Source organism: Cornus florida, unplaced genomic scaffold (assembly GCF_030987335.1).
Source record: "Cornus florida cultivar Cherokee Brave unplaced genomic scaffold, ASM3098733v1 CherokeeBrave_3.0.0_Hap2_Chr11, whole genome shotgun sequence".
In the NCBI taxonomy this organism is placed as follows: domain Eukaryota; kingdom Viridiplantae; phylum Streptophyta; class Magnoliopsida; order Cornales; family Cornaceae; genus Cornus; species Cornus florida.
This window is the reverse complement of record NW_026775581.1, coordinates 83857433-83869184: the sequence shown is the minus strand read 5'-3', so window position 1 is coordinate 83869184 and position 11752 is coordinate 83857433. Positions and strand designations below refer to the sequence as shown.

At 35.2% G+C, this 11752-nt stretch overlaps 2 pseudogenes; both read left to right on the top strand.

Annotated features, from left to right (window-relative positions):
• The first annotated feature begins 1873 nt into the window (after positions 1–1873).
• On the top strand, positions 1874–3226 carry LOC132284266 (acyl-lipid (9-3)-desaturase-like; annotated as a pseudogene).
• A 755-nt stretch (positions 3227–3981) lies between these two features.
• LOC132281432 (acyl-lipid (9-3)-desaturase-like) lies at positions 3982–11337 on the top strand (annotated as a pseudogene).
• The last annotated feature ends 415 nt before the right edge of the window (positions 11338–11752 follow it).

Here is an 11752-nt window from a genome sequence, read left to right as displayed (position 1 = left end):
CAATCAAATATGCATAACATTAAGAGGTCAATAATTGCCTTTATTTATATTTTTTATATCTAACAGTCCAAATTACTAAGTGTTGTCATGTTTCAAACCACTGTTCAAAAGCTACCACAATGACTCTCGGTTGGGAGTAATATTCCAGTCTATACAAGTGGGGGAGAGGGGAAGGTTGAAGATACCCATATAACTTTATATATATATATATATATATATATATATATAGAAAAATGACTATTTTAGTGACTGCCTAACCAATCTGATGTGAGAATTAGTGATTAAGATAAGTATCTATTAATGAAATTTTATTATTTTTAGAAGCCGACAAGAGTCGTTATTGAACTCTTTTTATTGGAGTAATTACAAAAAACTGATAGACTTTTATAGCATTACTCATATATTAAAAACAGTATGTAATGTAGTTGGAAGCTTATGCCTTGATAATTTCATTTTCCTCTAGAAATTAGAATATATAGGAGTCTTTCTCTTTTAATAGGGAATTTGTGCTCATGCATTTGGGATAGAAAAAACACCAAAGGGTCAAGTGGCCCAACTGTACCAAGCCCAACTTTTCAAAGGGGAGGGTTGGAGTTCAAGACTTGAGATTGTTTTAGGTTATTTAATTATTATTATTATTTTTTATTTTTTTTCTAGTTGGTACCCACACATATTTGTCTCTTATGAGATTTAAACTTCTTACAACCCTTTGGAAAGTAAGAGGCTGATACCGCTAGACCACTGGCCGTTGGTTTATTATTATTATTTTAAAAAGTAGAGTGCATTTTATAAATAAGTGAGGTGGATTTATCAATTTTTCTTTAATTACATGTTAATTTTATTTAGCATGTATGCCTCTGATTAGTTGAACTTTTTTTTTTTGTCATTAAAAGGCACAAAGGCCTAAAGCCAAGATGGCAGTACAGAGACATAAAGTCAAACCAGAAAAGGCATACAAATATTGAAGCAAAGCAAATAAATGAAGAACGAGATTCAAATTTATGGAGGAAACAGAGCCCAACACTCTGCAAATGGAACAACCATGGGAGAACGCAGCAAACAGGAGAGACCGAAAGGTCTGGCCATCATCACGGCAACCACTCCAAACCTACAATCACAAGGCGCTCCAACACCCAAGAAACCCTGCACAAGATTAAATCAAGGAGAAAAAAGATTAAATCGAGGCGGGAAAAAACCAAAACCGATCTAGACCAGAGATCTAGTCGAAGAAAACAACAGATCCGCCCATGTGATCCGAAAATGAAACGAACATGAACAAATCTAGCTGAAGAAAATAAAAAAAGACGTAAAAAAACACTCAAGGAGCACACTTATTGAAACACGCCGAGTTTATTACAGCCGTGGGAGGCGGCCTTCATTTCCCCACTCCCATGGAAGGGAGCAGGGAGGCAGAGTGAAGAAGCCGCCCCAACTTTCTCTCCCACCTCTCTCTAACTTTCTCTCTCTAACCACGTGATCATATTAGATCATGTAATAATTTCTCATTACATACACGCTTAAAAATACCTGTACTGGTTAAGACCATGCCACTCTGTAGTCTATAATCACCCTCTCTATTAAAATAAGATCATCTCTATCTACCCAGGTTACCTTTTGCGGCACCTCTTCAATCTTGCCTAGCTATGACAAGACCACACATATCTTCCTTAAAAGCTCCAAGAAATCAAAAACCCTAACAAACCACAAACCACTAACAGAGATACATACGCAAAGTCACAGGCACATATCACCATTTCACTCTCTCCCTCTCTTTCTAAGAACCTTCCTTCATGATAATCTTTCCACCTAAGGAGAGAGAAAGTTAGTGGGAGAAAGAAAGTGAAATAGGGTATTTTTCAGGTACCTCTTTATACACATTATTGAATTTATGGCAAAACATAAAAGATACATTTCATCTGAAAACCTCAACGGTCACAATAAACCTGGAGATCTGTGAATCTCTATACAGGGCAAGGTCTATGATGTCACAGATTGGGCCAAATAACACCCTAGTGGTGAGCTTCCTCTATTGAATCTTGTAGGCCAAGATGTGACAGCTGTTTTTGTTGCTTACCATCCATGCACTGCCTGACTCTATCTTGACAAGTTCTTCAATGGGTATCACCTCATTGAATAGTCTGTCTTTGAGGCCTCTAAATACTACAAAAATCTTGTGAGTTTTCGAAAATAGGGTTTTTCGAAAAGAAATGCCATAGATCTTATATAACACTTTGTTTTATGGCAATGTTGTTTTCTCTGAGTGTCTATGGTGTTTTGTGCTCAAGCAACAATTCAGTTCATTTGTTTTGTGGTGGTCGATGTGGCTTTCGTGAATTCAAATTGGTTGGATTAGGCATGATTCTGGGCATTACCAGGTCATGTCCACTAGTGTGCTTAATCTATTCGTGTAGATTCTTACTGGGAATTGCATTGCAATGATTAACATTAGGTGGTGGAAATGGAACCACAATGCCCACTGCATTGCTGTCAATAGTATTGACTTTGAACCTGATCTCCAGCACGTGCCTCTCTTTATGGTATTTTCTATATTCTTCAATTCTCTCGCATCTTGTTTTTATAAGAGGAAGATGAATTTTAATTTTATTGCTAGGTTTTTAGTTAGTTACCAACACTTGACATTCTATCATGTTATGTGTTTTGCTCGAAACAATTTGTTTGAAAATAATTCTTCTTGTTATTGTCTAAGAGAAGAATGCCCAATATGGGTCAGGAAATTTTGGGGCTTCTTGTGTTCTGGATTTGGTATCCCCTTCTTGTTACATGCTTGTCCAATTGAGGTGAAAGGATAATGTTTGTCATTGCAAGCTTTTCAGTGACTAGAATTCAACATGGTTAGTTTTGTTTGAACCATTTTTCTTCTAGTGTTTATGTTGGACCATCTAGTCTGAAAGATTGGTTTAAGAAGCAGACTAGTGGGACGCTTAATATAACGTGTTCATCTTGGATGAATTGGTTTCATAGTGGTTTGCAATTTTAGGTTGAACACCATTTGTTTCCACATTTGGCTATATATCATCTAAGGAAAATTTCACCTTTTGTGAAGGAACTCTACAAAAAGCATAATTTGCGTTACAACAATGCAACATTTTGGAAGGCTAATAGATTGACACTCAGGACTCTCAGGGCTGTAGCCATGCAAGCTCGAGATCTCACCAATCCGGTTCCAAAGAATTTAGTGTGGTAGGCTGTGAAAACTCATGGATGAGGTTAATAATCTTTCCAAGTCCTTGTTTAGAATTTGCTACTTAGTGTGGACATGATCAAATTTATCTCAATTGTTTGAGGATGGTCTTCCTATGAAATATGAATTATCTTTGTGATTGCATGGAGGCATAAATCCTTTGGTTTATGATATACATGTTAATGATTCATGAATTAGAAGATCTGCAACTGTTTTTTAGTTCTTTCTCATCTTGTTTAGCCCAACAACACCTCAACCAAGTGTTTAATGGAGTGTGAATTTTTTGTTCAACTGCATCCCATGTTTGATTTGTAATCCACTATATTTTTATGGAAACCTAGATCTGCACTCTCCATGTAAATTTCATTGTTGTTCGACCATGCCACTCTATAGTCTCTAGTGTGGAAGTAGTGTCCCTTATTTTTTTCTAAACTGAAAGTCTGTAATATCTCTCTCTATCGAAATAGGATCATCTCTATTTGACCAGGTTACCTTTTGTGGCGCCTCTTCAATCTTATTTACCTATGACAACCCCACACATATCTTTCTTAAAAGCTCTAAGAAATAATAATAATAAAAACCCCAACAAACCACAAACCACTGATAAAGATACACATGCAGAGTCATATGTTCATATTACCATTTCATTCTGTCCCCCCTTTAAGAATCTACATACCTTCATGACAATCTTCCAACATGAGGAGAAAGAAAGTTGGTGGGAGAAAGAAAGAGAAAAGGGTTACTATTCAGGTATCTGTTTCACACTCATTCTTGAATCTATGGCAGAACCCAAAAGGTACATTTCATTTAAAGACCTCGAGGATCACAACAAACCTGGAGATATGTGGATCTCTATACAGGGGAAGGTCTATAATGTCTTAGATTGGGCCAAAGACCACCCTGGTGGTGAGCTTCCTCTGTTGAATCTTGCAGGCTAAGATATCTCAAATGTTTTTGTTGTTTACCATCCAGGCACTGCCTGGCAATATCTTGAAAAGCTCTTTAATGGGTTTCCCTTCAAGGACTACTCTATCTCTGAGGCCTCCAAAGATGACATAAAGTTTGTTTTCAAGTTTTCGAAAATGTTTTCGAAAAGAAAGGGTATGGAGCTTGTATAACATTGTGTTTCATGGTGATGTTGTTTTCTTTTAGTGTCTATAGTGTTTTGTACCCAAACAATACTTAGGTTCATTTGCTCTGTAGTTATGATACCCCTCGGATCCGAGATACGGGTTGATCAGGCCCAGGCCCGAGCCCGAGGGAATATCAAACAATTAATATATTATAACGAACACAGAATACAAAAATATGAATTTAAGAATAAAAGTTTAAAGCTGAAAAGAAAACTAAAAGATAATCCTTAAATAATTAAATACTTAAATCTGATAAACCAAAAATCCATAATTTGAACAACTCGGGAATCCATCTCTAGTGGACCCCTAATAAAAATCTCACACTGAATGAAAGTAAATGGAAGATAAAATCCAAAACCAAGATCTGGAAAGAAATCTTACATCGTCAGTAGAATGGAAGATCGTCTCTACTTAGCACGAATAAGCTCAAGCCTGGAACTGACGTACACCTGAAAAATAGGAGTGGGTCAGGCCCACGAACAAGTTCTATCCTACTACAATCCAAGCAGAGACTCGATACACATGTACATACTAAATAGTTCAACAATAACTAATAATCTGTACATAAATATATCCACACTACTGGACTCTCGCTAGGTTATGAAGGGGGTCTCAACCTGGATAGAAGGCATCACACAATACGCACCTGAGTGGGCATGAGTACCTAAACCTAAACAGGGTATACCTCAACCTTCACAGTCAGCTACACATCCAACTGCATATACGCACCCTAACCGTCGACACTGAGACTCAAGCTAATGACACGGTAACATAAAAATAAATCTAAACTCCGTTTCTAACCATCCACAAGAAATCCAGTAAGTCACTCGGCGTATTCAACCGTACCGACTTATATATAAAAGGAGGATTGTATTTTATAACCCGTGCCCTTACTCCAAAATAGGTAGGACTTAGCAATTTGAGCTAATCCAAACCTAGTATGACACTGTCCCATACCGGTGCATACAATCTCATCCATCCAATAGTTGACAAAGTATTTACAATAACAATATCAACATTTCCATATTAAGCATAATAAAGTAATTTATCAAACATGCTTAATTAAACCAACCGTGGATAAAATACTGTCCACAAAAGTGTCAATACCAAGATTTCCAAACTAGCATGTTAGAGCAGATTAACAATCATACTTAATCAAACTAATACAGAATGTCATAACTTGATCACACATAACTGTATCCGTATTAAACTCCATGTTCAGTTTCCATATAATTAACAGACCTGAAGTAACAGTACGTCATCAATTAATTTTATGGTGGGCATAAACACTATAAGCCATTAACATATTTTAAAAATCCCAGTCCAACCATCAATGCACTACCTGCTAGAATCTAATGATCAACTAGTCTCTAAACAACCTTAGCACGACATAGATTTTTCTCATGCTTATTCAGCACCACCATACAAAATTAGCAGTGATTAAATGCCTCCCATAGAATTTTCTAACTTATAAATGAAAATTAATAAGCTACATCCTCACAGTATGGAAGTTCATTAAAATTTTGCATATAGACTTACATAATTGACAACTAAGAGTTTGTTCATAAATTAACTGTCCTTTAGAGTTTAAAATTTATTCTGGACAACCCTTTAAGCATCCATTACAGCACCTTTTCTCCTTTGAAACTTCATACAACCCAACAACCATGGCTTCCTTACTGAAAATTGAGAAACAAAACCACAAAACGGAAAAACCCTGAAAAGCAAAAGATGGAGCAGGCTCCAAAAATACTTGGAAATTTAATCCCAACCCTAGACCACTATTAAACCATCCATTACAGTATTTAGTTTCTATTAGAAGACTTAGAAATTCCATACACAAGAATCTGTCACTGAAAACCAACAGAAAACAAATAAAACGTAAAACTGGAAAACAAAAGATGGAGCAGGCTCAAAAAAAACTTGGAGCCACCTCCAAGTGCCTTGGAGCCGCCTCTAAGTCAAAAAAGAGCCGGCTCCAACCAAAAAAAAACCGGCTCTCTCCCTCCTCTTCTCCGTGTTCTCTTCTCCGGCTTCGTTTACTCCTCCAACGCTTCACTGTTTAGGTTATTAGAAACTGTAACTAGATCCCAGTAGGTTCCAAACCTTGTTTAAGTCCTTATTATACTTACTAACATGGATTCAAACAGAAAACAATGCAGGAAAAGTTACAAGTTTTAAACAGTTTATCAAATAGAACTTACGACCAACAATTTAAAATCATGGAAACAGATATCATATATTTCTTCGTTAAAACATGTAATTCATCCTGGAACTATATAAGCATGCAAAGAACACGAAGCCTAAGGGAGAGAGTTAAGACAAAACTTCCCTTTGAGACTTTTGTTCAAAGTCTCTACGTCGGCTTCTAAGGTTCCGGCGAAACTCTGTTTCTTCACTTGGCTAATTACCCAGACGTCACCAAAACTTCTCACCACCTTACTATGTCGTAATGATATTCTAAAACCCTGGGCAGACCTCTTAGATGAGTATTTATAGAACATACTAACCCTAGACTTAGTTAAACCCTAATCAGATTACTCAGCCCATAACACAATCTAAGTGAAAAGCATGACGGCTACTTATGTGTTTACCTAATGGAACTATATAAAAGTCACGTAAAAACTATTAAATAAATGCATACCATTTAAAGCAATAATTTAAACAACTAATTACAACAGCCAATTAAATAAATTAAAACAATTAATTTTAAATAAAACAAATAATCAAATAAATTCAAAACAAATAACCAAATAATGAAATTAAAAACCATTTATGCAAATAATCAATTAAACAAAACAATTAGTCAAATAATAAATAAAAATCGCAATTTAAACAATAATTTAAATACCAGGACTATCCTTTTGAAATTAGGGGTATTACAGTAGTGGTTTAATGGGATTTTCATGTATTCAAAGTGGTTGGATTGGGCATGATTATGGGCATTACTAGGTCAAGTTGTGATACCCCTCGATTCTAGAGCCACGGGTGATCAAGTCCGAACACAAATCCGAGTGATACCAACTGTCAATATATAAACAAGCAGGAATAAAAACTGAATTAAGAATAAATTAATAATACGCTGAAAGAAAACTAAAATAAAAATCCTCAAACTTTAAATAATAAATTTAATTACAACTTGGGAATCCATCTAGTGGACCCCTAATAATTCCAACCGGTAAAACGTTTACAAAATTAAAATCGAAAACTAAAATAAGAAAGAAAATCCTATATAGTCGGAAGAATGAGTGTCTGTATCTACATCAACACAATCAAGTTCTAAGCCTGGTACTGACGAGCACCTGAAAAAATAAAAGTGGGTCAGGCCCACATGCAAGTTCCATACTACTATAATCCATATATAAACCCGATACGCAGATACATCATAGATAACTCAACAATAGCTAAAGTAGTCCATATAAATATAAGTACACACTATAGGACGTTCACCAGCTCACATAATCCGTCTCAACCCGAGTAGAACAACCACGGAATCATCATTAGGCCTAGTTATCTATCCTAGGCGATATACGCACCCTAACCGTGATCAGGAGACTCAAGCTCGTATCACGGCATCATAAGTATATATTTAAATCCTTCCTAATACAGAAAAGTAAAGCAACCATCCACTATGTCATTCAACTGTTTTAGTTGACAGGACATGCATCCATGTAGGAGTTAACTGTTTTAGTTGATCTATTCCGTATGTATGAAGGGGTAGGACTTAGTTTTTTGATCTAATCCATCCCTGATATGTCACCGTCCCATACCGGTACATATAATGCAAATACTCTAATAAATGATGAACACACATTTGGACATCAAATCCATCCAGAAATAAATATAATAGAAATCTGATATATGTAAGGTTCTATTACACATCCAGTGTAATCATAAGTCATCCTTTTAAATTGTTAAAGTAATAATGAATAATTTAAACCATCCGTATCCATATAATTGACAAATCAGAAATTATAATCGTTTATCAATTAAAATCCATCCAATAATATAATGAAAATCAGAATATATAAATTGAACACATTATACCAAATCCCCAAACTTCTTTCATTCTCTTCCATTTAATCTGCTCAAACATATTTAGCAATTTAAGCTTTCACCATCCCTAACAGCATGCAATCTATTATGTAAATTTCATAATGTCCCTCTGATCCTCCATTATAAATCCAGAGCATTGTATAATGAATACTCAGAAGTATAAGCTACGCATAATAAATGAAATCCCAAAAGCATTTAGTTTGCTAACATAATAACTAGCAGTTACCACTTCCATACTCCCTGACGGCATTCACTTTAGTATCCATGTTTCATGATATCTATGACTACAGCAGAAGACAACATCCCTGGGATTTCCATATGTTATATATTTCATTTATATAACATCACAAAAACAACTTTTATTTTAGTCCGTTTAATTTACTAGTACAACACTAGAAATTAACCCTTCCACCCTCCTTGACTGCATGCTTAATTAATATTTAAAAGTCATGACATTCACTCCCATAGCCTAAACCAATAATTCTAGGTCTTTAATAAATTAAATACATCATTTTAAAACCTCTCCATTAAATTTGCTTAAACATTACGACGAACAATTAAATTTCTTCCAAGCCGTAAACCGCGTGTGAATTTAATTTTAAATCCCGTGTTGATCAAGTTTCTAGCATGAATTAATCATTCTTGGGTATAATTAATCATTCTTGGGTATAATCCTACTTAATTACAACATTTAAATCCATCCAACCAAGTTTAAAAAAACACTGGAGCCTTGAAATCTCAAAAAGGCCAAAGAAATACGTTTACAGTGTATTTGCAAAAGAGGAGCCTGCTCCAATTTTAGGTAAACCCTACTCCACTCCCCTTGAAGCCACCTATACTTCTTGTGGAGCAGGCTCTACTTCTTGTAGAGCGTCCTTTACTTCCTGTGGAGGCGCCTCTACTCATCTAGCATCTGTTTCTCCTTCACTGCTTCCTCTGTTCTTCGTCTTTGCTTCCAGCGAAAACTCCAACTGTCTGTTCTAAGTTTTTTAAGGATTTTAAGGGTTCACTTTAAGCCCTAATACTCCTAAAAACTCCTTTGTTTCCACTACCAATTATTTGTCAAAAACTAAAAACAAGAACAGAACAATTTATGCCAAAACAAGTTACAATTACAAAACATAAGACAGTTTTAGTTACAGAAGTTCCAACTATCTGTTCTAAGTTTTTTTAAAGATTTTAAGGGTTCAATTTATGTCCTAACCATCCTAGAAACTTCTTAACTTCCATTACAAATTAATTTTCAGAAGTTTAAATCATAACCAAAACAGTTTATGCAAAATAAAACAAATTAACAGTTACAATCTCGTCAGACAGTTTTCAGCCTATCTATCATGCATAAACCTCAGTTTTAAATTAAATTAGATTCCTAGAGGCTATATAGAATGCACAGAACACAAGTTTACAGGAAAGAGATAGAATGAAACTTGCCTTCGAGATTTTTGAATTAAAATCTCTACGCCGTTCTAACTTCTCTGTTTCCTCCTTGGTTCCTCACACGAACAACACTCCTTCTATCCTTCCTTGGTTCAACCCACAGTCCATGGCTGAAATCCTATCTGGTGGTTCTCTCAGTCTCAAGCTCCCCTCTGCTTTTCCCTCAAACACCATTACATGTCTCTGTATCTCTCTATCTCACAATACGTGAATAAGGTTTTGTTTTTCCTAACCCTAGCAAACATATAAGATTATATATATATAGGCACTTACTAAGACCTAATTTTTAATTCCCAGCTAACTATGAGTCGGCTATCACAACCTCCTAAAATAAAACCCTAACTCTAAATTAAATATACGACATGTAAAAAAAAATAACAAACAATTAAATTAAAACAAATAGACAATTACAATTAAGCACAAAACCAAATAATCACATTTAAATGTACATAAATCAAATAATCCACATCATTAAATAAAAATGAAATAAAATTCAAAAAAAACTTAATTTAAATTCCAACTATATCCTTTTTAAATATTAGGGGTATTAAACAAGTCCACTCAAGGGCTCAATAGATTTGCACTAATTATTACTGGGAATTGCATTGCAAGGGTTAACATTGGGTGGTGGAAGTGGAATCACAATGCCCATAATATTGTTGTCAATAGTCTTGAGTTTGATCCTGATCTCTAAAACATCCTTTCTTTGTGGTATCTTCTAAATTCTTCAACCCTATCACATCTTGCTTTTATAAGAGGACGATGAATTTTGATTCTATTGCTAGGTTCTTATTAAGTTACCAGCACTTGACATTCTATCTTGTTATTTGTTTCGCTCAAATCAATTTGTTTGTGCAACCATTATTCTTGTTATTGTCTAAGAGAAAAGTACCCAATAGGGGCAGGAAATTTTGGGGCTTCTTATGTTTTGGATTTCGTATCCCCTTATCGTTCCATGCTTGCCCAATTTGGGGTGAAAGGATAATGTTTGTCATTGCAAGCTTTTCAGCTACTGGAATTCAACAGATTCAAATTTCTCTTTTAGTGTTTATGTTGGACCACCTAATGGGAATGATTGGTTAGAGAAGCAAACTAGTGGGACACTTAATATAATATGCTCGTCTTGGATGGATTAGTTCCATGGTGGTTTGCAATTTCAGGCTAAGCACCATTTGTTCTTGTGTTTGCCTAGGTACCATCTCAGGAAAATCTCACCTTTTGTGAAAGAGCTCTGCAAGAATCATAATTTGCCTTACAACAGTGCAACATTTTGGAAGGCTAATAGATTGACACTCAGGACTGCAACCTTGCAAGCTTGGGATCTTACCAATCCGATTCCAAAGAATTTAGTGTGGGAGGTTATGAACACTGATGGATGAAGTTAATAATCTTCCCGAGTCCTCGTTTAGAATTTTCTATTTAGTGTGGGTATAATCAAATTTATCTTGATTGTTTAAGGAATATTATTCTTGGTCTTTTGGTGAAAGATGAATTATCTTTGTGATTGCATGGAGGCATAAATTATTTGGTTTCTAATATGCATGCTAATGATTTGTGAAGTAGAAGATCTATAACTGTTTTTTTAGTTCATTCTCATCTTGTTTGGTTCAATAATGTTGGTAAAAATATATGCTTAATGTGACTTTTAAGATATAACAACCCTTATACTAATATGTCATGAGATAATTAACAATATGCTAATAAATTATTAATTAAATATGCAAAATAAAGCAATAAAATAATAATAATATGCAAGGAATGAACCTGGACCGAGGCTAGTATTGTATACTATGTCCTTAAGACAGATTCGCCCCGCTATGGTGCTAACGGACTCAGTGGCGTCTATCTCCCAGAATACAACGGTTTACATCCACCAGTAGCAGCACTACAAACTCGTGGATACGGCGAACCTCCTTCGTGTAAT